Genomic DNA, 26,494 nt, shown 5'->3' on the forward strand with positions numbered 1-26,494 from the left:
CCAAACAACTTTACTTATATGATTAGGGTATCAAAAACATTTTAACCCAAATTCAGTATCACTTATTCTAATATGTGTATAAATATTAATAATGAGATTATAAAATGTTTTAAGGATGAAATTCTGGCTCCATTTAGTCAGTGAGGAGGTTTGGCTCCATGTGCAATACTGGGAAGTTTAAACTTTAATTTGTTTTTTAAAAAAAACACTTTCTTTGTAACTTAACTACAGAGCTGAGTAGGTATATTTGGATAATAGCAGTGCCATCTTCAAAATGTGAGGTGTCTGCACCTGGATTTCCACCAGCCCTGACTTTCACCCCACAACCCTTGGCTTGAAGACAACGAGGAACACTTCAATAAAGATGAGCTGAAATTTAAGCCTTCAGTTTTAATAACAACTATTTGTTATTTAAATGTCCTTTTCCACATAGAATGACTACCAGAGTATGTGCTCAGAATTAAGAGGTTGCTCTTTAACATCAGCACATTGATTTTTGAAGGGTCTTGCAAAGCTTTTCACATTGTATCTGGCCTACAGATTTACACCTCTGTAACTGCCTGTCAGACATCATTCCTGCTTTATGAATAAATAATATGATGCCCAAGGGAAACACTGATCTTAGGAAAAAAATCAATATGTGCCTTGAACATGTTAGGCAGTCACTGGGTTGGAGTCTGTCTCAAATATATAAGGCAATTTTAACAACAAAAGAAAAAACACTCTAAATAAAGCTTAGGAAGGGTTATAAAGGGGCCCTATCACTTTTCCAATGTATGTCTTATTTGCAAGAGTAGTAATGTTATCCTTTTAAAAATGTGAATAGATACACTGATTGCAAAGTAGTCAGTGATTATTCATCTACAGATTTCTAATATTCACATTACAGAGAAGGTGATAGCAAATGATCTTTCCACTGTTCTTGGATTTGTTTCAGTGCACATCTGTGCAATAAAGCTGACTTATTACAATTGGCTTAATTTTTATTGTTTTTTTTCAACAGCTTATTCCAAAAGTGTGGATTTTTTTCCTGAGAGGCCTAGGATCAAAAGTGAAACAAAAGCAGTGTAAATTAATCATTCATGTAGCCCTGAATTGCCTTGGACGTTCTTGCAATGTAAGCCTATTTTCACAGTCAACACAACTGTTGGGTGCTAACATTCACTGTAGTAGCTTTGTCATTGCAAATCCACTATCGAAATCTTTTGCTCTCTCTACCTTTTTACAATAGGTCCATAATAAAATAACATACACGACCTTGAATTTTGTTGAATTTTTGAAAGTTATTTATATTACAACTGCCAAGGAAAGGGTGGAATTTTAATTAACTGCTTCAGAGAAAAGTTATTTCCTCTATGTTATCAAACATGGACCTGCCCACAGTGATCTGTTTTCAAGAGCTCCAGAGTTGACTGCTCCTCATTTATTATACCTAGGCATAAATATTCCAACATGAGATAAGCTTCAGCTAGTTCAGAATGCCGCATCCAGCCCCTGCAACATGTACTACTGCCAATATATCACTATACTTCTCTGCTCACAGTACTGGCTCCCCAAAGAATTCCAGGTCAATTCCAAAGTCTCATGCTCAATATTAAGCCTTTCTATAGAACTGACCAAAATACTACACAGATTGCCTCTTCTGGCTGACAATTTCCCTTGCCAGTGCTAAAGCTGTCAACCTTAAGGATGAAGCTTGCGAGAGTTGGAGGCAGGGCTTTCTTGGAAACAGAGCCAAAGATCTGCTGCTCCCATAATGTTCCCAAAACTGCAACTCAAAATAGCAAATAAGAGAAGGAGAAAGGTGAAGGCATGAAGGAAGTATATAATGAGATGTAAGAGCTGCCTATTTTGGTACCCCTGCTTTGAGTTACTGTATGTCCCATCTGTAGACTTCCGAGTCAGAGGAGCTCCAGAGTGTGCTGTCTTCTCCTTTCAGACAGATCCCTCAGGACAGATTACTTACCAACTCCCTGTGATAGTTTAACAGATACCAAGGAATAGACAGCATATTTAACATAATCACTAAGCTATAATAACCTCTTACTGGGGGAGAAAAACCTGGGCTCAAGTCCCTGCTCTTAGGACTGCCTAACACTGGGCTGTCATTGATGAAAAAAAAGAAGTAATCCCTGGAGATTGGACCAGAATCATAATTCTAATCTACTGCTGTAGCTCAGGGGTGGACAGTTCTTTGGGCTGAAGGGCCACTTATCAAGTTATATTGAGCTGTTAAGGGCCACACATGCAAACATGTATATGCTCACCCACATGCTCCCTGCAGCTGGGCTGGGACTGGGGCCAGAGTAGCAGCAGAAACATAAACCTGCCTGGAGCTGTAGTCCACACCTGGTTAACCAGGGAACAGTGGTAGTGATCGCTCTAGCCCCAGCCCTGGCTCTGACTCCAGTTCCAGGGCTGGAGCTGCCATTCCCACAACCATTGCCCCATGGCTGGGAGGGTTTGGACCAGAACCCTGGGCAGCTGGTGGGGGGCACATGTGTGGGGGGAAGTGGGAGAGGGTGCAGGTACTGCATGGAGGTAGGCATGGGGGAGAAGGCAGGCAGCAGAGGGCAAGATGTTAAGGGACAAGGAGCAATGGTCAGACTGCCTGCTCCCCTGTTGCTGTTTTTCCACTGCAGCAGTGGGGGAGGATGAATTTAAAACAGCCCCCAATAATTAGAGTCTATAAATGATAAATTATAACAACATTATAAATTTTCCATTTATAGAATCTAATTATTGGGGGGTTCATCTTAAATTTACAGTTGCCTTAGGTGTGGGTAAATACAGTAAGTTTTCAATACTGATGCAGTACTTGCTTATGTGTACACATGTACTCATGTACTTGTACACTTAGGCTGTTTTGAGAGACATGCAGAGAGTCTGATCTTCTCTTGTTATGGTGTCGTTCCTCTGTTTTCTGGGGGGGGTTGTTTGTTTTGTTTTTAAACACAGCTTGGGAGCTTGGTTAGATTCCTAAATATTGATGAATGATCAGGTTTCAGCAGTTGTCAAGATGGCTGTCTCGTTTGCATCTGGTTGGCTAGTGCAAAAGGTATAAACCTCATAATTTTATCCCTTAAGTGTTAGTATTGAGTATTGTGATGTCATATGCTTGAAGCCATGTGTGAACTTTATTAACAGACAGAATATGGCAGGCCACTTCCTACATAGCACAGCCCACCACACATGTTGTTCCAGTGCTTCATGGTCTACATTTTACTACCTGCTGGTTTGGTCCTCCAATCTACATAGAAAAAAGCCTGTCATCTTATAATCACATACAAGGAAGCTTAATTAAATACACTACATAACATTAAATTACTGCTAAAAGCAGCACATGCTTAGAAATTGAAGCCAACTATGAAGTTGACTAAACGCAGCCAACACTGAGCATGACTATAAAACAGGTAGCCCACGTGGGGCAACCATACTAAGGAGAGCTTCGTGCAACCAATCTTAATAAGATGCATGGTTGTGTCCATCGAGTACAATTCCCCCTCAGCACTGACTTTTTTCCAAGTCATGGTGAGCCACTACATTGCATACATTTTTACTACTTCTTCATTTCCACAGCTGAGCTGCATCTCTTTTCCATTTCCAGTTATTCCTGTTTCTTTACCAGCCTTAAATTTCTGGCAAATATCACTAAGTAGGGTCCCAAACTATTCACCCAGAATCTCTCTGTCAGTCCCACTCTCAACCTGTCATACATTATTAGTGTGGCCCTGCCCTACATAAGATGATGCCAAACCAGGATGCCCTGCACCTTATCTGTATATAAAGTTTTGTAGGATCCCAGGACTCGTGACAAGAACACCCAGTTCCACTCATGACTGGAGGCTAAGTAGTACATGGATCCTTTGTGGTGGGGAGGAAGGTGATATCTGGAGTAAACACACATACTGAGCAGTGCTGAACTGTGAAGTCATTATGCCTTGCAATGCTGCTGACTCTGCTGGGGCCCAGCCAAATGAACTATCTGGTAAATCATGAGCCTTTTGGATTTGGACTTTCATGCTTTGTTTGTACTTAGAGCACACTTTATACTTTGGGTTCTGCTGTCAAGTTGAAAGCAAGCAGAGAGTGTTTACAAGCCTGAGAGTGTTTAGAGTTCTTCTGCAATTAGACCAAATTCCTTGCTTTTCATAACGTCTTTTAAATAAGATGTTAATTTTGACAATGAAAGTGTGCACAAACTTGTGAGTGCTGTCATTTGTGGGTTCATATACTGTTAGGGTTTTCAGCATAAGTATCAAACCTATCGTCTAGGTAATCCTTTAAGCCACGAGCTGAAATAACACAGGCTGGGAGGAAAGTGATGGGGAGGGGGAAAGGAGGGCTTTGGTGGTGTGTCAGCAGCAGGGAGCTCTCCCTGCACCCAAGCCAAGGCCAAGTAGCTGGGAGCAGTGCTTGTGCTGCCACCACTTCTCTCCATAACCCCTATTCTCTGGCTGGAACACAGACATAGCTTACAGCTGGTGGGAACTGAGCCAGGGCTGAGCAGCTGGAAACTGCATCTGCACTGCTGCCACTTCTCTCTGCATCTGCCTCCCTCCCCACTTTCTGGTTGTGGCTCAAGCAGAGCTGGAAGCCGTCCGGCCCCAGTGTAGTTCCCCACTGGCTGGAAGCTGCAGCTGAGGGGAGGTGGGGAGAAAGAGACAAGGAGAAGGGCAGCAGGATTGACACAGCTGGAAGCCCACCTCTGTGGCCCATGGGCTGTAAGTTGCCAACCCCTGGTCTAGATCAGCAGGTCTTTACTCAAATCCCAAAATTCATTCAGTGAAGCTTACCCAAACAGTGGTCCTGCAAAAAAAATGTACTAAAGCTGAGATTTTTGCACATTATAGACATATAGTGAAATGAGAAAGCCTCCCAGCAACCTAGTTTTAGCCCAGTGGTACAACACAAGTTAGAGAACATGAGCTCATTGGATATGAAAATTGAATTTTAAAAAGTGATCTTATAATATGGACCACGCTGTCGAGGGTGGGGAGGGAGAGGAAGTTATCTTCTGAACTGCAAAATTTAATTTGGACAAGCCTTGGGGAGGGGAGCAGAGGGCTTACTTCTTCACTACATAAAAAAATTGTAGTTTCTGCAACTGATGACTTTTAATTCTGCCTAAGAAGAAGTTGGCTTCGTCTTTCTGTACCCAAATGAGTAGAGACAGCTATAAAACACTCTAATGGTCTGACTTTTGAAGTGACAAAAGGACAGTTGTTTTCCAACATACCAACTTAAGCTGTAGAGTGGCCCAGAGTTCAAAGGGCAGCCAAGTGAGCACTTGAAATACTATATCAAGAGCCGAAGAGGAGACAGCTAGTCCTAAATGGAAGGGATCTCAATCCCATCCAGAGAAATCAAAATTAAAGAGTGAAAACCAATTTTTTTAAAAGTCCTCTTGTATATAGTATTTGAAAATTGCTGCCAGATATCCCCCTTTCCTTTCCCTTGTGTTTTTGAATTAAGACAGCATAATTAGATCGTCAAGGTCCAGGTAAGGGGCAAATTTCAAGCCTTGCTGTTTGGTTATATACATATGCAAAATGTATGCATGCTATTTCCAATGAATAATTATATTTCCAAATAATATCTGATTGCCCCTGATTAAAATTGGGCATTCCTGCTTTAAACACCAAGCAAAATCAAGCAGCTATAGTGAAAACTTCCTCATTCTGCTTTCTCCAAGATCTAAAGCCAAACATACAGAGCAACTCTATTTCAGGGTAAAAGTAGTTCAGTTCAGATGCCAGTTAAGTCCTGAAACTCTTCTCTGTAGGAACTGCAAGCTCTTAGTGATTGAATTATGTCATCTCCTCTATATCATGAACTGAACTGACATCTACAAAAGCAACCTGCTTGCCTCTGGTCCCAGAACTGACAGACAGAGCTTTACACAAGAAGTCACAGAGCCTCATCCCAAATTATTCTTTTCCAGTTTGCACAGTGAGCACTTAGGAGCCTCATAGCTCAGTTACTAAGGTGACTGGCAACAGAATGGGAGAAGCTGGGTTTGAGGGCAGTGGGTCTCCACTTATTATTTACACATTTGGCATGGCTTAGAGACCTATCTAGCTCATGGCTGTGGCACAGATAATTTTTCTCCTGCATTGGGGTTCTCTGATAACCCTAAAGCAGGCAGAAGAGCCTGTTGGTGTTATAGCTGTTCCGGGAAGGATGGAAATACAGGCCTCCTCTCCAGCCTGCTTTAGGATTAGCAAAGAATCCTAATGAAACAGAACAGCATGCACATACCACAGCCCTTCCCAATCTGGTTGTATAGCAGGCCCTCAGGACAGTTTTACCTGGCTACAGTGGCAGTGGCACCCAGTTGACAACCACTGAGGTAAGTTGAGTGCAACAGTGGCTCTCAACTGGGGCTGCTCCCACATTCAAAGCAGTGGGGGAGGACTGCCATAACCCTGAAAAGGTTGAGACCTACTGATCTAGAAAATGGTGCTGAGATTAACGGATGCTTATATTTAACTAGATCCATTTAACTAGATCCAACTCGCCTTTTCACCTTAAAACTCCAAACCACTATCAAATCATTTCCATCTGAACTACAAGAAAAACTACAGAACTTGATCCCCCCCACTACCCAACCCAGGGACTTTTTACATGCTCCCTAAAATCCACAAACAAGGGAACCTAAGCAGACCTATAATATCCAACCATGGAACCCTAACTGAGGTAATATCAGGTTTTGTTGAATCCATCCTAAAACCTCTCATCACTCAAAGAGCAAGTTTTGTCCAAGACACAACACACTATCTATGAAAACTTAAAAATACAAGCCACCTTCCCATCAACACCCTGCTAGCCACCATAGGTGTCACCAGCTTATATACCAACATCCCACAACAGGATAGCATCCAAGCCTGTCTTACATATTTACAAAAGCAAGTTTACAACTCAAGAGTACAGACCAAAAGACATTACTAAACGTATACACGTCATCTTCACACACAACAATTTCACTTTCAATAACCAACACTTCCTTCAGACCATGGGCAAAGCTATGGGCACCAAAATGGTCCCACGATATGCTAACTTTGTTATGGGCCACCTGGAAAAATAATTCTTCAAGAACTAGACCATCAAACTTGTGCTATACCTAAGATATATAGATGACATCTTCATCATTTGGAGCAAAAAACCTTCAAATTCTGATTGATTTCCAACACATATTCAATAATCATCAACCCTCCATCAGAATACTCCAGCACCAACAGTTCCTTTTTAGACACTATGATCAATGTACAAGAAACCCATGGACCAATATACATATCTGTGCAGAACCAGCAATCACCCTAAACATACCAAGAAAACTGTAATATGCAGCCACGCCCTCCAATATCACCAAATTTGTACAGAGAACACCCGCAATCATCACCTCACAAATCTCAAAAGGGCTTTCACTCAACAAGGACACTCCTCCAAAGAGATAGATCGCACTTTTGAAACAGCCACCAGGATACCACATGAAGAATTGCTACAGTACAAAAAGAAAATCTTCCTATGGCCCAAAACACCGAATGGATCCAGACCATGCCATGACAAGAAATGTAAAACCTGCCAACACATCTCCACCCCCATGATAACTATACCCCACAAAAGAATCATCACCATTCCTGGATCTTACACCTGCACTTCCGTAAATGTAATCTCTCATCCAGTGCACTAAATGCCCTAATGGAAAATATGTAGGAGAAACCCAAAAACAACTGCGTACCAGAATGAATGCACATAAAAAATCTACCAAAGAAATATGCCCAATTACCTGTGGGTACATACTTCTTACAAGGCAACCACTCTCTCTAATCTCTCAGTTCTAACCCTCAAAGGAAATTTACAAAACACGTTTCATAGATGAGCTTACGAACTTCACTTCATAAATCTGTTGGATACCAAAAATCATGGATTAAATATAGACATTAGATTTATGGCACATTATGCCTGCCATACAATAACCGCAGGTAACCTGTCTGCATTTTACCAGCTACACTCTGTCACCAGGTCAACATTCCCCCTCCCCCCACACCTGTCTTGCATCTATTGTCTCCCATGGCCTCTGATCCTCACTGCCACACATTTGCACATTCACAGACCTGCATTTTGTATACTGGCTTGCATCTATTCCATCCAGAACACAAGACAACAGCCCCTCCCTATAACTGAAGAAGGGCGTTTGTACGAAAAAGCTTACAAAGAACAATTTTTCCAACTATTTAGCTGGTCTAATAAAAGATATCACATTTAGAAAAAGAACCTTGTCTGCCTATATTTAACTACTGCATTTAGAAAAAAACTGAAGGCACTATCTATAGCTAGGTTTCTCTAATGGAGCTGCTTGAGGAACAGTATATGGTAGACCACTCAGCTGAGTAGTTAAACAGTGTGCATTAGTATAGCTTCCAATAGCAATTGGATATGCTCCATCAGATAAAAATAACATGCCAGTGTTGTAGAGGAAGAATAACTTAAACTCTGATTGTAGGTGTGTTTGTTGGTGTCTAAGCCAAATAAAATGCAACTGTCCCCTTTCCCAGAACTGAAGAGAAACCATGTTTCAGTTCAGTCTAAAATCACAGCTGGGGAAGCATAGCAGCCTACCAACACAGCACCGAAGTCTACATGCCAAGTCCCGTTCCTTGATCGGGAGCATGAACGGGTGCCGGGATCATATCACCCCAGCCAAATATCTGTCCAACCTCCTCTTAAAGACCGCCAAGGTAGGAGAGAGTACCACCTCACTTGGAAGTCCCAGAGCATGGCAGCCCTAACTGTAAAGTAATGCCTCCTGATTTTCAGCCTAAACCTTCTCTCTAACAATTTGTGGCCATTATTCCTAGTAACCCCGAGTGGTGCCCTAGCTCCATCTCTGGCTTGGCATTCCCAACAGCCTCCCTGCAATCATGCCAATGGAGGTGTAGTCCTCCTTGGTGATAGCCCCTTGCTTCCACCGTTTGTATGCCTACATGCTAACTATTAGTGAATGTTAATCACCTGATATACCAATCACTGTAGGATTTAAAAAAATATATCTTTTAACCCAGCTCAAACCTAGCTATGATGCCAATATACAAACATTATGGATAACTAGACACTCCCTAGAAGCAGTATCAGCATCATCCACAATATTTGGTTTAGAATTTCTCCAACTGAAAACAGTAGTATCTGTGCAAAAAAAGTGTTGATACAATTTACAGACCATATGCCCAAGCCACTTGAGAGGTCGGTAGCAGAACTGGGCACCAAACCAAATTTTCTTAAGTCTAGGCTGGTGTCTCAACTACAACACAATCCTGCATAGGGCTTTGCATTTTGGATGCATCTTCCAGGGCATATGCTTAATCAATATAATTGCTGATCATGTATGCAGAAGTCTAGATGGACACACTTTCAAATAGATTAAATAAATGCAAAATCTTTATTATTTGGAGCCTGGAAAAAATAAGAAAATGAGGCCTAATTTATTTTAGTCTGTGGATTGGAAAAGAAACAACAAATGAGAAAAACAGTCATTAGCCAAGACAAAACACTGCCAGTGGACTGGAGCTATGCCATTCATAGAATATCATACACAAGTGGTCCAGTTTCATAAATATATTTTAGATAACTCATGGAAGTGACTTGAAAGTTGAAGGAAAGGGAAGACTTTCTAATTAAACACCTAAAATTCCAAACCCTTATCACTTACTAATATAATTGCAACTATTCAAATAAGGGAAAAGCAGGAGTAATCTCCTACCAGTTTTCATTTTTTAAATAAAATGCAAATAAAAGGAAACCTGTTTGCAAATATATCAGTTAAAAATGTTTTTTAATGTAGACCAAAATCTCAGTTTTACATACAACATCAAGAATTATAAGCTAGAAGTAACAACTGCTATAAAAGCTATACGTAATGTTGCTTTCCAATTTAATCAGTCAGAACTGGTGCCTCAACAAATTATAGGTGTCTATATGTAAGACTGCATTAAACCCAACCTGACCTCCAGAGAAAACAAAAAACAGTTATATAAATAATTACCTTGCTGTCTCTGTAGGCTCTGATGCTGAAGGGATCTATACTATTGATGGATGTCTTCTCCTAACCTAAAAAGGAGAAGGGGGGAAAAAAAAATCACAATTCCAAGCATGTGAATCCAATTAATAATGACACAGCAGGGGAAAAAGCAAAATAATTATTTATGTTCTCATAGTTTTTTCAATTTAGAAGGCCACCTTTAGAGAAAAGGTATTTTTAGTAAACAACATTTCCTATTATGTGCTGTTAGCTGCATACTGGAGCATTAAAGGATCAAGTGAAAAAAATGAAAAGTAGATTCCCCTTCTCACTGTTTCCTTTTTTTACACATGTTTTTGCATTTTGTATCTTGGATAAATAAGTAAGGTGGATCAGTCTGACTTTAATTATCTTGCTCTTGCAGTGATATGGACTCCACAAGCCAAAATAAAACTTGGTCCTCCTGGAAGACAATTTAGGCTAGCTCAGAACCATGCAGCCACATTGTCTTCAAACTGTGCTTTGAGTGACACCTGTGAAATCTCACCGCCTTCCTAGGGTACCTGTGTGGAGCCTAATAAGCAATGCTGCTTATTAGGTACCTAAAGTAAAAGAATCTAAGCTCTTTCCTGGGTGAGAAAGTTGTACCAATTTAAATAAATTGGTTTAGAAACTGACTTAGCTACATTCATGTAGCCCCCTTCTATGGAAGGTCTCTTACACTGATTAATTTGAAGTTAAAAGTGTCCACACAAGGGACTGCACCAGTTTTAATTAAATCATTTCCTAAACTCATTTCATTATATTAGTGCAACTTTCTCTCACACACAAGGCTTAGCTTTTTGTTCCTGAAGAGTTACTGAAAAATTAAAAGGCAGATTCCTAAAAAACCCAGAAATTACTCATTGTACCAAAATACCAGATTAGCAAGGAAGGGGCCATTTTTACACCATCAAATATTCAGAGTTGAATCACAATTTTAAAACAACTTGAGCATTTGGGCATAATATCAGACAATGCACTTTTTTAGATTTTAAGAGGATATACTCATACAGTATTTTTCTTTCGATGCAAGTCTAAAGTGCAGTTAAACTTTTCACACCCAAAGGAGAGAATTCTCTCATAAGTACTAGGGGTGTGTGAAACGGGCCATATTCAATTTGGATTCAGATTCAGCCTGAATCAGGGGACAGTGATTCAATTAGTTGATTTGGATCACTATCCCAATTCAATTTGGCTGAATCCAAATCTGAAGATTTGATGCTGATTTGGAGAATCAGCGATTCGGCCATAGACACAGCTTTAAATACTTTTTCTACATACCTCAAGGTACCAGGTGTGCCCCCCCAAGCGCTCCTGTGGGATGTTCCATCTGCTCTACCATCTCAGCATTCACAACTTGCCTGGTACCTTAAGGTATGTAGAAAAAACATTTAAAGCTGTGTCTATGTCCAAATCATCAAAACTCTCTGAATCGATTTGGAGAGTTCTGATTTGATTTGGAGAAATTAAAGGGTCTCCTGATTCGATTTGGATTTGGAGATTCGGCTGCCGAATCAGCCCAAATCTCCGCTGAATGGAATCAGAGACTGAAGCTTCACACAGCCTGAATAAGAATTACCACTTGCATTTCCTAGTCCAAGGTGTCCCCTTATTCTAAAAATACTCCAGTGCAAGAATACTATACAGTTGTTGCTACGCTACATTCTCAGTCACTACAATACTGGTTTTGCACACTGTGTCAAGGTCAAAGCAACTGCTTTTCTACTGTAATGCTGAAAAGTATCCTGTTCATAAAAAAAATTTCTCCTTCTCCTACTTTGTAACATACGCCATATTAAATTTGCTAATAGGTGGCCAGCATCTACCAAAGCTACTACTCTGGAGAAGATGAACAACAAAAGGCAACTAACATGATTTTTAACATTCTCTCTTTTCTGTTTTATTATTCAGCTTTATTTTTAACCAAGCCCATTAGTGTTGGATCTAAGTGCCTTGCAATGTCGTATCAACCTTAATAGCAATTTACCAACAGACCTGAGATCTCTCTCATCCCAACAGCACAGCAAATACTAAGGAACTGAATTAGTCTAGTGATTATTCTCATACTCCACTTAACCAATCCCAACAGCAGACAAATTTTTAATATTAATAACATTATTATTACTATTAATAACAACAATAATAGTAATCTGTGCCTCTAATTAGCATTTTGGGAAAGGAGGAACAAGGGGAGTTTTATACCCTAAAATGGTCTGCAGTTTGATTCCCTTCTGTTTCTTATGGAAGGTGTTGCACAGCAAAGGCCTGTCTCTGGCTCCTACTAGTTTACTGAATGTCTCATCACCCTTAAGGAAGGCAGTTGCATAGACTTGTAAATAATGGAATAAATTTTACAGGTAAAGTAGACAATTATAAAGCACTTCCTCTGCTGTTCTTATAGCACAGCTATAACAATTAATCAAATAATTTTTAAAGATTCAAGTAGAACCTTTGTTGTTTGCAAACCTCAGATTGAATGCCATCCCAAAAAATCTCATATGACTGTGACTAACAGCAAAAATAAATGTAGGCAAGACACAAAGATTACCAAAATAAACAATAAAACAAAGACAGGACTGCAACAGAATATACCAATCACATACATAGTTACGTACATTTCTAATAGGAATCATACTGCTGGAAAACAGAGATTACAAAAGCCCAGGTTATTACTGAAACAAAATATGATTGGCCAATATTGACATTAAACTAAGATAATAGTAAAAATAGGCAGCTAGAAATCTTTATTTTAATACTGATTCATAGTGTAACACCATTGATCCTCTAGCTTCCTAGTAACAGGTTGTTGAGGTTTGGCATTTATTTGGCACCAATACTGAAGTGTATAATTTCAAGTACTGCTCTATTCTTAGTCAATAAATAGCTATAGTAAAGGAAAAACAAACAAAGAAGAGACTGATACCCCAAATCCTTACCTAGGAAGGTAAAAATAGGGGATTCTGCAGGGAAGCACTAAAGGTGATGTGGAATGGAAGCTGTCCTTTATGTGATGATACACAGACATTCATATTCTGAGGCTGAGCCACAGTGAATTTCCAAGTGATATGGCAACCCATACCTTTGCAAATGTTGGTTAAACTCAATCCAAAAAACTCATCTGGAGTGTGAGTAAATTATATAATGTTTGACAACCTCTCCTGAAAGGAGCTTATCCACTAAAAAAAACCATCCAGCTGTGAAACAGAATTGACTAACAAAGCTAAATAAGGTTTTGTTGCAAGGCACAGCAGATTTGTAAATGAAAAGCATCATGGGAAAAACTGACCCTTACTATGTGACCAAGAGGCACAAGGAGTTATAAAGCTGCTCTTCAGTACCCTACATGATCTACCCACACTACAAGTCAATGTATGGAGAGTGGGCAGACAGTGTAGTTCGTATTTCATCCTACTACAGCTTTGGATGGGAATTGGGTGGTGCTTCAAATGACTGTCACAGATGAGCTGATACACACAAGGCCTGTGCATCAAGAAGAGGGCCAATGCCTATTACTCCCTTCTAACAAGCAAGAAGAAAGCAGAGCGCAAATCGTGACTTGAGTCAACTATGCGCTGACTGTAATATAGCTTTTTTTTAATGTAAACTTATTTTTTTATTGATCCACCAAGCATCTAGATTTTAGAACATTACTAGCCAGACTGCAAGCCACTCCAGCCATATGCATGAGTAGGGGAAAGGCCCAAACAACTGCCAATTGGTGAGCAGAAGCTCTCCCCCAGCGCAGCCCATTGGTGATGCAAGCAAGCACAGTACAAGGGCAGAACTATGGTCATTACATTGGCAGAGCTGGTGCAAGAGGTAGCGCATGCTGTAAACTGGAGAAAGTCAGCAAGTGCCCATGATACTGCAGGCTCCCTTAGACTAGCAGAGGAATACTCACTGAACCTGATATGCAAGGTCCCTCCTCACCCTCTCTCAATGCAAGCGGTGCCTTAAACTCGCAACATAAATTGTGTGTCATAGCAGAAAATTGAACTTGGCTCCCTCGGCACATTTTTCTCTGCCTAGGTCTGGCTATGCCTCAGCCCCAGAGACATGAGAAAGGTTTGGATGCAGTTTCACTCCAAGGCCCATTTACTGTGTTGTGTGGTAAAAAATGAAATCATGACAGGCAATGAATGGGCACGTTTACTCAATGTAATACTGTAAACAGAGAGGAAATGAAGGGACATTTGAAGTCGGGATTAAGAAAGAAATTACTGAAACTGGCTCGGAAGGAGCCTGGTGGTTTAGGTAAGGCTGTATTAATTTTAATCCTTTCACTTCCTGTACATATTGAAGCGTTACACAAAAAGCCAAAATCCCAGTACTTGGTTAACATGTTAAATTAAATTTAAAAAAAACAGACATGTATTCCTCCATCTTTGTGTCTTTGTATTCACAATGTCCTGCACATCTTTTTATTTGCCCTTCAGCTCCTATTGCTCATGAGGAAGGCATAGAAAGCAGATCAGTTTAACATAGCCAAGAAAACCTGGCACACATGTTCAGTACAGCAGGGGGAAATCAGCTATCTCATGCATAACAGCAACATCACCTGTCACTTGGAAAGAAATGGGTGTCTCAGAATAATACCACCAGGAAATAATTCCAGTGCTCTGATATTCAAAAGCCTACTCCTGGTGCTATTTTCCATCTGCTGGAGAATAGATCAGACATAGACCTTCTAGCCAAATGGAGCCACCAAAAATTCTCTTCATCTATCATGTAACACAAATACAACTTTGACACACAATCATTCATCTTTTCCTGCTCTACCTCCCTACAAATACCCAAAGAAAAAACACAAGAAAAACACAGATTTAGAGTTTAAACACAATAGAAAAAAAAATCTCTCAGCTTACTGTTTCTATTATTCTTTCATTCACAATGAAAATACACTTTCGTTGCTCATGACTACTCCTTTTATACTACCTGGGAATAAATGCAAACAGGAGGACAGAACCCTGCATGACAAAATTGGTAGAATTCCCATAAACTGCCAAAAAGCTCTTAAAGAATCCAAGAGAAAGGCATTTCAGCAGTCAAGCAAGCTGTCAGCATCTGATGAAATAAGTCCCCTGTTTATGAAAGCTTCTGCTATGCATCTCAGATTGTCTATAAGGTGCCTAACTTCAGTACTTTGCCTTCTGCCTAACTTCAGACTAATACTGCTAGCTACCTCTCTCTGCTCATGTAATTAAAGGCTACAGTATAATGCATATTGCATAAGCACATGGGGTCAACCTAAAATTGTGTAGATAACCTTAATTCTGAGCACTTGGCTTTGTGTTTTTAGCATAAAATAGGATACGTATGAATTAAGAGTATAGGTCACACTTCAAACTAAATCGAGACATCCCTGTGTGGCATGGCACACATGAAAGTCACACTGGTCCTCTGAGTTCTGTATCTTGCTGTTCAGTCTACTGAGTGCCAGCATGGTTTTATAGTCTAGGGACAGACATTACAAATAAATCCATTTAAGTGATCAGAAACTGGTTTAAACCTGTAACAGAACAGATATTCAGTGCACATAAATCAGTTTGAAAATGGCTGAAAGTGGTTTGAGATAAACCTGGTTGAATGTAGTGTCAGACTTAACCAATTTGGCTCAGACTGGTTTATGTAATGTCTGTCCCAGACCCCTAGCTGGTTTAAGTTAAATCAGAGACCCCCCAGCATCCCGGCATGCTCTCTGGGGTGGGCTCTCTGCTCCACAGCAGAGCCGGCCCCATCCCTCTGCTCCTTGGCTGGAGCTCAGCAGAGACTGAAGGCATCTGCCTGGCTTCCCCCTGCTCCCAGCCCTCCCCTTCCCACTGCCTATGAAGAAGGGATTATTCCCCCATCCCCTCTGCCTTACATAGACACCTCTCAGCATTAGGTAGCAGACCACATGCTGGCTATGGTCCATGCTGTGGCAGACGGACAAAGGCAGAATCAACAGGTAGCTGGTAATGCCCCTCTGTTGTTTTCTTAACGGGGTGGCAAACACTGAGGGCTGATAAACACTTTCAATTTCCTGCTGGGCTGGTCAGAATGGGGGGGAACGCCTTCCAAATCAGAGCCTCCTCCTGGGGCCTGGCAACACTCTCATTCAGCTCAGCATTGTACAAGGGAAGGGAGGGTTGCTCTAGTGCCCTCCAGCTTCTAGCTTGAGCCACTGCAGGACTGTGCCTGCACTTCTGGGATGTCTGGGCAGTTACAAAATGATTCAGCCTAGCCAGATTAGACTAACCTGCAAAGACTAAATGAATTCAGGCTTAGGCTTTTTGAATGTCTGTTCCTAGCCATATTGATCAATCTGAACCACCTCTTACAGATTTTCATTTGTGTGGCTGCCAAAGAAATAACTCCCTTAATTTAAACCCATGTTTTCAGAATTTGAGCTCAGCCCAAGAATGGGATAAAGTCAGCAGGTGTTATCCAAATCAAAACTCATTTATCTCTTCTCTAGAGAGTTCTTGTCCTCTTGACTACTGCAAAGCAGAAGATAAGACCTTAAATGTCTTTACTCTTGACTGGACACTTCTTGCCTGTATTGTACATATGACATTGTATATGGGTAACATTCATTTACATAAACTGTGAATCAAGTGTAAAATGTTTTCAGACTAGATTAATGGCATCTCTAAAGCTGACAACATCAGGAACAGAGATATTCCTCTTTCCTGCGGAACACCAGAAAGGTCCTACTGTCACCCCTTACATTCAGTATGTTTAAGTGTATGAAACTGCCAGGAAAATTATTGAAGAGGCATGGTCTATGTGATATTCAGCATGGCATAATACCCACCTTGATATATTTGAAGCAACAGAATCAAACAACTGAGTTGTGCATCACTGATATGTACTTAAGTCTTGATGAAGGGTGATGTGGCAAAAACTTAACCTTGACAAAACTAGTACAGGTATGCTAGGGATAATAGTAAGAAGGATTAAGGGTATATATTTTGCTGCTTGCACAGGTTCAGCAAGCTGCATGCTGTTAGAGCCTAAGCTCCTCAGGAAGTATCTAAGACAAGTCTTATTTCCATCTATACCTAACAAGCATCACCATTATTCTTGCCTTCAACATCTTGAGATCAAAGACTCTTGTTTATACTGAGACATTAGGAAGGTGAAATCAGGGTAGAATATGGCAGCAGCCTCACTAGGAACAAAAATCAGGCATGCAGGACATGCAATTGCTTTTAATATGTTCCTGGGTAAAACTCAAGACACTGTTGTTAATCTGGGAAACACTAAACAATTAGGGAACTGGGTACCTGAGCTATTGGCTCTTGTCTTGTATGACAGCATTAGAGTCAAGACAGTAAATGAGCTCAATCTTGGAGTCCTTTTTAGATCAATCATCCTCTGCCCCACACTGTGTCCCTCCATATTTGCTAACCCTCTGGGAATACCGCAATGCCATTATGTTCCACCCTCTTGTCCTGGCTTCTAGGGATCAATGGGCTCATAATTAGAGGGGTTTAGCATTATTTTATGATTTTCTCACTAGTTGATGGATATGTGTATCAAAATGAAGGGAGCAGTCCCTCACATTGTATTTTGTCCTGTGCACTGTAATTTGTGGAACATGCATAGAAATGGTGCTTGTGATATTTGTTTCCCCACTGTTAAAATTACAGAAGTGTCAATGAAAAGTGCAGTAAGTATATACCATGATCCAGTATAAAGTTGGCTTGAAAAGAAGCAGACAATAATGTTAAGCATAGACACAGCCAGTAGATTTCATCACTGTCCAATAATAAGCTTCCAATTTCATAAAGTTGGCTAAAGCAATTTCAAGGAAGGAAATGTTTATGAAACAATAAAAAAGAGAAGGGAAGAAGAAAAGACTGCAGAATATGCAGCAATTTTCTAGGTATCTAAAAATTTTTAAATCAGTTTCACAGTTTTCAGTTCTCTTCATCCATTACCTAGCAACTGAGGATATCACTTGTAAATCAAGTTAAAACTTTAGACAAATCTTCCAAGCCTTAGCTTAAATGTTCCAAACTAGAGTCATATTTGTTACAGATGCTAAACCTAACGGATAAAGATGCCCCAAACACATGCTGCTCTTGTCAAGAGCTTATTAAACACTATTTAAAAGGTACAATAGAAATTAATCCCCTACATATTACACACAACAAAATGTACAATATCAATGCAAGCATCTGATTTGTGTATATTCAAGATGGGTTAGGTTAGCATAAAACTATCAGCATCGTTATAATAACCTTATTACTCAAAGCTTTATTGTGCATCACCTATAGGAACTTTTTTTGTTTCCAACTGCTTTAAGGCATTAGCATGTGTGCATTAAAAAATAAAATGCAATATTAAAACAAAAAACCTATAACCATCAGGATTTCTCTAGCTTCTATCATAATGGTTTGCTTCTGGCCATAGAGTCTATTCATCAATAGCTAGTAGTAGTACATGCACATTATTCTAATAAGTGAACAGCAGTACTCATGCAGATGATGAGGAAACTCTTATGGACAAATTGTCCCAGGAAGATTCACACATGGCTCCTCTCCTTTCCCAGCCCTCCCGTACATGCTGTAAGTATTAGGAGGTGAGGCTGGAGCAGGGAGGGGATACAGAAAAGATTACTCTCTCTGTGGCACCATTTCCAGGTTTTATGTCCTGTTTCCAAAGGGTGGTATATATGGTACATACCAACGGGGGGCAAATTACCTCTCTCTGGGCACATCCAGATGAGTATATACGTTTGTTTCCCCAGGGACAAGTAGCAGTGGCAGACCTTGTGCCACTGCTAATTGTCCCCAGGGAATGCCCATGCCATATGTGGGGCAGATTACCTTGGCTGGTGTAGGGGAGGCTAGGGCCAGCAACTGTGCTGGCCCCGCTGCCTTACCTGGGCTTCCTGCGGGCCTCTCAGGACTGCAGCCATGGCAGGAATCCTGGACAGCAGCTGGAGTGTGGCTCTGGTCAGCCAGGCTCTAGTTTTGGGTGGCACGCACTGCCACCACATGCACCACCCTGTTTTTTGGGGTGGGTTTTTTGATCCTAGGATCTCCCAAGGTCAACACCTCTCCCCCACACTACAAGGCAGCAGTGTGGGGAATGCCTGCAAGTGTGATACGTGGCACCACAGATGACTCTGTGGCACCACATACCACACATCCGCAGCCATGTGGACATGACCTCTGTGTCCTCTCCGACCAGTCCTACACAGTCTTGGGGGGGTGCAAACAAGGCAGTCATCCCAGCAGAACTGTCCAATACAGAAATGTTAGAGCCATTAAACACCTGTCTGGGCACCTCTCTACACAGATGACCTCTAAGTAGGTAGAGGGAAGCGAGATATGTATAACCTCCAAAATCTGCTGCCCCAACATATTTTTCCTCCCAGAGGGGAGGATAGGAAACTTTGCCAAAACTGGAAAAAAAAATCCCCTTCTTTCCAGCTCGGAAATTTTTCCTGAAAGATTTTCTGCAGCAAGGTGTAAGCTGACCTTCAGAATTCAATTACAAAAATTGGTTCCCTAACCCCCTCCAGGAGTGTAACTGATCCTTTACCTTCAGGTCCCTTCCCTGCAGCAACACTCAGATAAGCACAGGGACTTCCACACTTACAGACTGCACTGTTTCCTCTATAAACTGGAGAAGCAAGTTTGAAATTATTTTGATAACATGAGAAGATTTTTGCATTGACCCTTTCCAAGTTACTTGATCTGTTCCAGGCTCCAGATTACAGATGTTCCAGCTCACTTTGTGCACTTTTTCTAATTTATTGGTTGTCTCTGATTTTTCCAATTTCTTGAGGTTTTTTCCCCTAATTTCTTGGGGGGGGGGGGTTCTAATTTATTGGTTATTTTTCTAATTTATTGGTTGTGTCGCAGCACCTGCCTTTTCAAATTCTACTCCTTTATGCAGGAAGGCCCCATGTGAGGGTGCTAAAGATATCAGTTAAAGATCTCAGTATTCCCTAAACAGATGCCTCCCACATCTTTCCTTTGGGGGCAATACACAAGACAGTGGGCCTCCAAGAGAAAAAGCACAAATTACAGGTCATTATTCTAAAATATTGCAGAAGAGTCTTAGACAAAGACACAATTATATAAGGTGGCTGGTGGTATAGCATTTCCCATTGGTCAGATTATACGTAAGCAAGTGTACAATATTTAAGAATGTTCTCTATGTACCACTGCTTTTACTGTCTTCCAACAAACCTCAGCTCAGAATGGAACTGAATGTGCTGTCAGGAATGTAAAATCAAGTCTCATACAGCAGATTAACACATCGTTCGGAAGACTTAGCAGAATTATATTTAATCAAGCTGCTTAGTTCAGAGTCAATTTGATAAAGCATGTCAGAGAAAACACACTGCAACTCACCCAGACACAGCCTGCTTGGAGAAATATGCAAACAAAGCTGAAAATTCAATACTCTAAGGCTGTGTCTACACAAGACATTACTGAGCAGTAGCAACAAGCTACTGCGCAGTAGCACTAACACTAGCAGGCACTAACTCTGACACGATGCTACTGTGCAATAGCATCAGAAAAAAACCATGTGGGGAACACCAGTTACTGTTCAGTCATTTAGTACTTGGTTATGTAAGTGCTAAATGACTGTGCAGAACAACTGTGAAATCTGCCACTTGTGTAGATGTGGCCTAAGAGAAGTAAAATTGGACAACAAACACATTTACGTTTCATCTGAAAATTATTCATGAAACAGCCTCACAAAGCGTCAGAAAACAGCCAAGTGGTTTATCTATATTGATAACCTAGTATCCCCCTGCTATCTATAGCTATCTGAACACTCCTAAAGTAAACTTACCTTTGTCTTTATTAGCTTATGCACCAAGAGAACAGGAAAATATTAAAAGATGTTTTGCAATGCCCGGGAAACAATCTTGTGTGTTTTAGTTACACTACTGCAGCAGAATCTTGTGCAGACATACCTACTATATAATTTCCATCTTTCCAAGAGCTGGAAAGCAATCATTAGCATTAGCTATCTGGCAATTAGAGAGACAAGAAAAAGTATAAAACCCTCAAACTTTTGCATTTAATACATGCCTGATCAAAACACTGTCACAGAAATGAACAAATTTTTCACAAAACAGTATGCAAAAGATACTTCTACAAATTCAAAAAATTTTAAATGTTTGTATGTTGAGAACTCTGATGATTAAACTCCACCTGTTCTTTGAACTTTTAAAGTACTAATAATATTAATGTAGCATTTAATATTCCATTCAAAGTCAAGATAATCCTCCTCATATGGTAATATGAAATTACCTTCCTGAATAACACTGCAAGCTGGGTCTAATCATTTTTCTGCTAGACTTGTTTGTACATGATATATTTTTTCATATTCCATCAATTCCTGTAAAATGTCAAATACACATGAAAACACAATCCCCATTATCAAGAGCTGACGATATAAAAATACAAAAGCAGCTAAGCAGCAGAGGAAGCAGACATATGTACATACATGTATACACACACAAAGCAACCAAGTGATTGTCCCAGGCCTTGTTAATTACATCTTTAAATGTATTCCTTTCATGCTTATTATCCAAATAAGGAGAAGTGAGGAGGCAGCTTATTGCAAGGGGGTTTCAGAGGTGGAGGGAAGGAAGGGGAGAGAAAATAAAAAGAAACGGAGAACAGAAACAAAGTGGAGCAAGTGTAGCTGTGGGAGGGGAAGGAGGAGGAGGTTAGGACAAAACCAAGCCAATCAGCAGAGAATAAAGACATTCAGCAAGTAGTGTCACTCGGACCCAGGGACTGGGCAGAAATCCCTGACTTCATCTCTGCATTTGTCCCACTTCAGATGCTTTCCTTGCTTGCCAGTGAGAATGTATATTCTAGAATAAGTTCTCCCTGCTCTGCTTCCCTCAATCTAAATGTAGGAGTAACATTTGGGGTTTGGTGCCACTCAAAGGACTTCCTTTCCATGAATGAGGTGGGTCCGGAGGAGGGAGTAATAGGTAGCATGAGGTGAGAGCTCATGCTCACCCATCAGGAAAGTCCAAACGGGAGGAATCTCAAAGCAGCTATATTGTGATGCAGGTGAATTGCAGGTTACAAAGGATCAGCACAGTTAGTTCTCCAAAGATCCATTTTCATAGCTATGCATTTGTAAAAATGTCAGAGGAAAAACTAAACCGTTCCATTATTTGGCAAAGGAGCTTAGGAAACACTTCTGCGATGACAAAGCATTATTCATGGCATTCATCAAGATATTTTTATTCAGTACAATTTGGCTGTCTTGGTTACTACGTCAGTCCAAAACCTCCAATACTTCATAATCAAGGAATGGTATGCCCCAATGTGTGTCTATGCAAAGCCTTTTGACACAGAAGTGATTTTAAAAAATATAAAGAATATCAAATTTGTCAAAATTGCCTTACCTTTGTGAGTGCAAATGTGGGTCCCACTGTTCTGAGATGTGGTTAAAACACCTCTATACTGGGGAATTTTCATTTCTTTATTCTTCCCAGTCCCAGGTCAGCAAATGAGAAGTTTGAGTGTACACAAAAGGAAAGACTTGGCTCCTCCAAAATGATGTGTACACACTTAAGGAGCAGAGTGTCCCAATTTATACCAGCTGAAAATCTGGCCCTATTTCCATCTGCCTTTTACTGTAAATCCTGTATCCTGCTATACCCAGAGTAGAAGTGAGAGTGTGAGTGAGTGAGTGTGTGCGTGTGTGCGTGTGAGAGAGAGAGAGAGAGAGAGAGAGAGAGAGATTTCATATAGGTAAGCGACCTTCATTGGTCATCTAGCCCACCCGCTATCTCAAAACATATGACAGAATATAACTATTTGCAAGTAATATTCTGCATAATGAAAGACGTAAGGTTTCAGATTTCCTCTACTCTACTCCAGGGGGGAAAGAGACGGAGAGAGAGAAGCCTTATAATAATATGGTAAAGGTGCAAAGACTACCATAAAAGGTCACCCATAAAAGCTAAACATACACATAGGGTGCATCCCCATATGCAGGGGCGTGCACTTGCAGTGGCAAAAAAAAGTAGCAGCACCAGCCGCTGCGCATGTCCCCTGCACATGGGCTTTGGCGTAGAGCAAAATGCCATTTCCCCACTCCTCCCGGATCCCAGTGTGCTGAAGGCGCTGGGGAGGAATTAGAGGAGGGGAGACACTCTGGATGCCTGGAGGATCAAGCCTTCATGTCTCCCGGAGCATGCTCCATACTGCTTTTTTCAGGGGCTTCTTTTGCTACCAGGACTTCCCAGTAGCAAATTTTGCCCCTGTCCTGCAAATTTGCACATCTGGATCTTGCCACAGGGTTTAGTTTAGCACTAATTACAAAAAAGGAAAAAAAAGAAAAGAAACTAAGACTTACTTACTGAGTTGGATAGTAAATGAATTCCAGGGGAATGTACACACATTATTATAATATTCTCTGGAGCCTCAGTCTGAACACATTTACATGCAGAGAATCATTTAATACAAAAATCATTTTATGCAAATCTCATGAAGGCCACAGAAGAGAACAGAAACAGTAGACAGTACAGAGATTCATGATGCATGTCAGATGGGTAATTTAAGGTAAATCATATTGTTCTGTTACACAAGACATACAACCTGGGGAGAAAATGTGTAAAATCAAAAACATAAATAATTCAGTCATCTTGTGAAATATCCAAAGGGCTACTAGCCTCCTGTTTTTTCCACTGTTTTTCACCACTCACTAAACCTGAAAGAGGCTGAAGACAAATATCTATCAAATCTAAATTAGGTTTTGATAAGGGTGGCCTTACACAATGGAGATAATTATGGGTTTAGGGGCAGGACTTCATGGATTAGCAGCACAGGAGGAAAGGAGAACAAACAAACCCAAAAAACCAGAAAAACAGGGCATGGGCATGTTTAATGTGTTCTAAAGGATGCTCCCGCCTCTCCATATACTACTATCAGAGGAATACCCTTGGTAAATCTAGTAGGAAAACTTTTTTTTTCCAGCTGTAGAAAATTTCACATTTTCAGGAAGTTCAAAGGTCAAAACATTTTGATTTAGAAAAGCTGCTGAGTTGCTGCATGGTGACACCTGGAGGCAGGGTGCCAGGCTCCCTGGTTCTCCCATAACAGGCTGGGTGAGCTTAGCTAAAAGAACTGCATGTGGGGTCTGAAGCCTGTACTGCTTTGTAAAACTGTAGAAAGACTAGGTTGGAAAGAACTGCAGGAGATTATCTAGTCTTAATACCCTGCTCAAGGCAGGATCATCCCTGACTAAACCATCTCATCCAAATATTTGTCTAACCTGCCCTTTAAAACTTTCAAGGGTGGAGATTTGTCAACCTTTCTAGGTAATCTGTTCCAGCGTTTAACCACGCTAGCAGTTAGGAAGTTATCAAACCTAAATTTCCCTTGTTACAGTTTAAGACTATTACTTTTTGCCCCGTCCCCTGCAGCCACAGAGAATACAGGAGTCTAGGAGTGCTCAATCACTAGTCTGTGGGCCAAATGTGGCCCCTGGAGCAATCAGACCTGGCCCACAGAGCTCCCCACAGGTTAGGAAATTTGGCAGTGGGGAAACAGTGGCCATTAATACTGTCAGTAAGATTCTTTCCAATTTACCCACATCTTTTCTGAAATGTGATGCACAAAACTAGACTCAGTACTCCAAATTAGGACATGGCAGTGTTGAACAGTGGAAGAATCACTGTCATACTTTTTCAGTAAAAGCCAAAACCATGCTAGCATAAGCAGGAATTTTATATGCAAGACATACAAATTCATGTTTTTACTCTACTCAGTCAGTACCATTGGGGCTTCAAATGGCAAACAGCATCCAGTTTTGTACCCCACACATCAAGAAAGATGTGGAACAACTGGAGCAAACTGGGAGGAGAGCAGCAAAAAAGGATGAAAGGTTTATAATTCATGACCCCTAAGGAAAAATGGAAAAAATATAGGTGTGTTTAGTCTAGAGAAAAGAAGACTGAAAGGACACATAACAGTCTTCAAATATGTAAAAGTATCTAAGTAGAGGAAGGTTATAAATTTTTCTCATGTCTACTAGAGATAGGACAAGTAATAACAGAATTAATTGTAGCAAGAGAGATTTAGGCTAGACATCAGGAAAAACTTTCCAACTGTAAGGATGGTTAAGCACTAGAACAGATTAGGTGGGGGGTGGGGGAAAATCTTCCTTACTGCAGTTTTCAGTGACAGAGAGGTTTTTTGTTTGGCTGGGGTTTTTTCCCCCCTTTAAACAAAAAGGTTAGCAAACATGATTTAGGTACTGCAGCACTACAAAGGACTAGGTGATTTCTCAAGGTCTGTTCCATCCCTATTTTTTATTATAAGTAAGGTAGTTAATGTAATTGTTATTCTGTAGTCCCTCTCTGCAAAGAGGGATTTATTCAGTAGCATAACTAAGGGTAGTCAAATGGGACACCAGCCTTGAGTGCGGGGAGACCATGTTGCAGTAGTAACAGCCAGCATCTTTGAGTCTCTGAGGTCAGGTAGGACCCTCTGGCACTCAGCACAATCACAATTCTCTCCATACCTGCTGGCTCTCTGAAATATCTGCTCAGGGTGTCAAAACTGCTAGTTACACCTCTAGATTTATCAATACAGCTCCTATGAGACTGTAACAGGGTACACACATGTAAACTCCAACGGCTAAGGCTAGGGACACACATTACACATAAACCAGTTTAAGTGATCAGAAACTGGTTTAAATTTGTAACGGAACATTCAATGCACATAAACCAGTCTGAAAATGGCAGAAACCAGTCTGAGATAAACCTGGTTGAATATAGTATCAGATATAACTGATTTGGTTCAAACTGGTTTATGCAATGTCTGTCCTGGACCCCTGGTGGTTTAAGTTAAATCAGAGACCCCCAGCATCCTGAAATCAAGAATGCCTGTGTTGAATACAAAATTAGTCTTCATGACAAAATGTTGGGGTTACTGATAGTACCTACACTGAAATTCTATGCTGCATTTCTTAATCATATTGTGTTATTCTTAATTTTCACCTCCTTTAGAGAACATCTACTATAAGTGAGTTCCTGTCAGCTTTCTCTAGGAAAAGTTTTCTTTTTAGAAGCTTGTCAGAGATGAAAGAAAATTCATAATTGTACTCTTTCTGTGTTTTGTTTCTAGACTGTTGCCAAAATAGAAAAGCACAGTGCCACATTTCTACTTTAGAGCAAAAAAAGATAGGTGTAGGCTTGCAACAGACATAACATAATTAGTCTTTGTATTGGTTTGTACACACCCTATAGAAATATTAATCAGTAAACATGTTGAAAAATGTAACTTTGCTAAAAAGCATCCAATGCACCCCTAATCCCGGCTGGGCAAGTGGCAGCAGGGCAGAGCCCCTGCTTCCAGTGCTGGTAGTGGGGGCTCTGCCCTGCCACCACTTGCCCAGCTGGTGCAGGGGGGCATGGAGGGGTGGGTGCTGCCACCGCTTGCCAGC

At 40.7% G+C, this 26,494-nt stretch overlaps 1 protein-coding gene across 3 annotated transcripts in view; it reads right to left on the bottom strand.

The window, feature by feature from the left end:
- PAG1 (phosphoprotein membrane anchor with glycosphingolipid microdomains 1) overlaps positions 1-26,494 on the bottom strand; it is a 169,045-nt gene that overhangs the window by 123,517 nt on the left and 19,034 nt on the right. The window contains exon 2 of one of the 3 annotated variants that reach the window (XM_019549654.1): positions 10,043-10,107. The exons of the other annotated variants lie outside the window; for them this stretch is intronic. The gene's annotated coding sequence lies outside the window, so the exon portion shown is untranslated. The remainder of the gene's footprint in view (positions 1-10,042; positions 10,108-26,494) is intronic. 3 annotated transcript variants of the gene reach the window in all.

This window comes from Crocodylus porosus, unplaced genomic scaffold (genome assembly GCF_001723895.1).
Source record: "Crocodylus porosus isolate Cpor-Errol unplaced genomic scaffold, CroPor_comp1, whole genome shotgun sequence".
Lineage (NCBI taxonomy): Eukaryota > Metazoa > Chordata > Crocodylia > Crocodylidae > Crocodylus > Crocodylus porosus.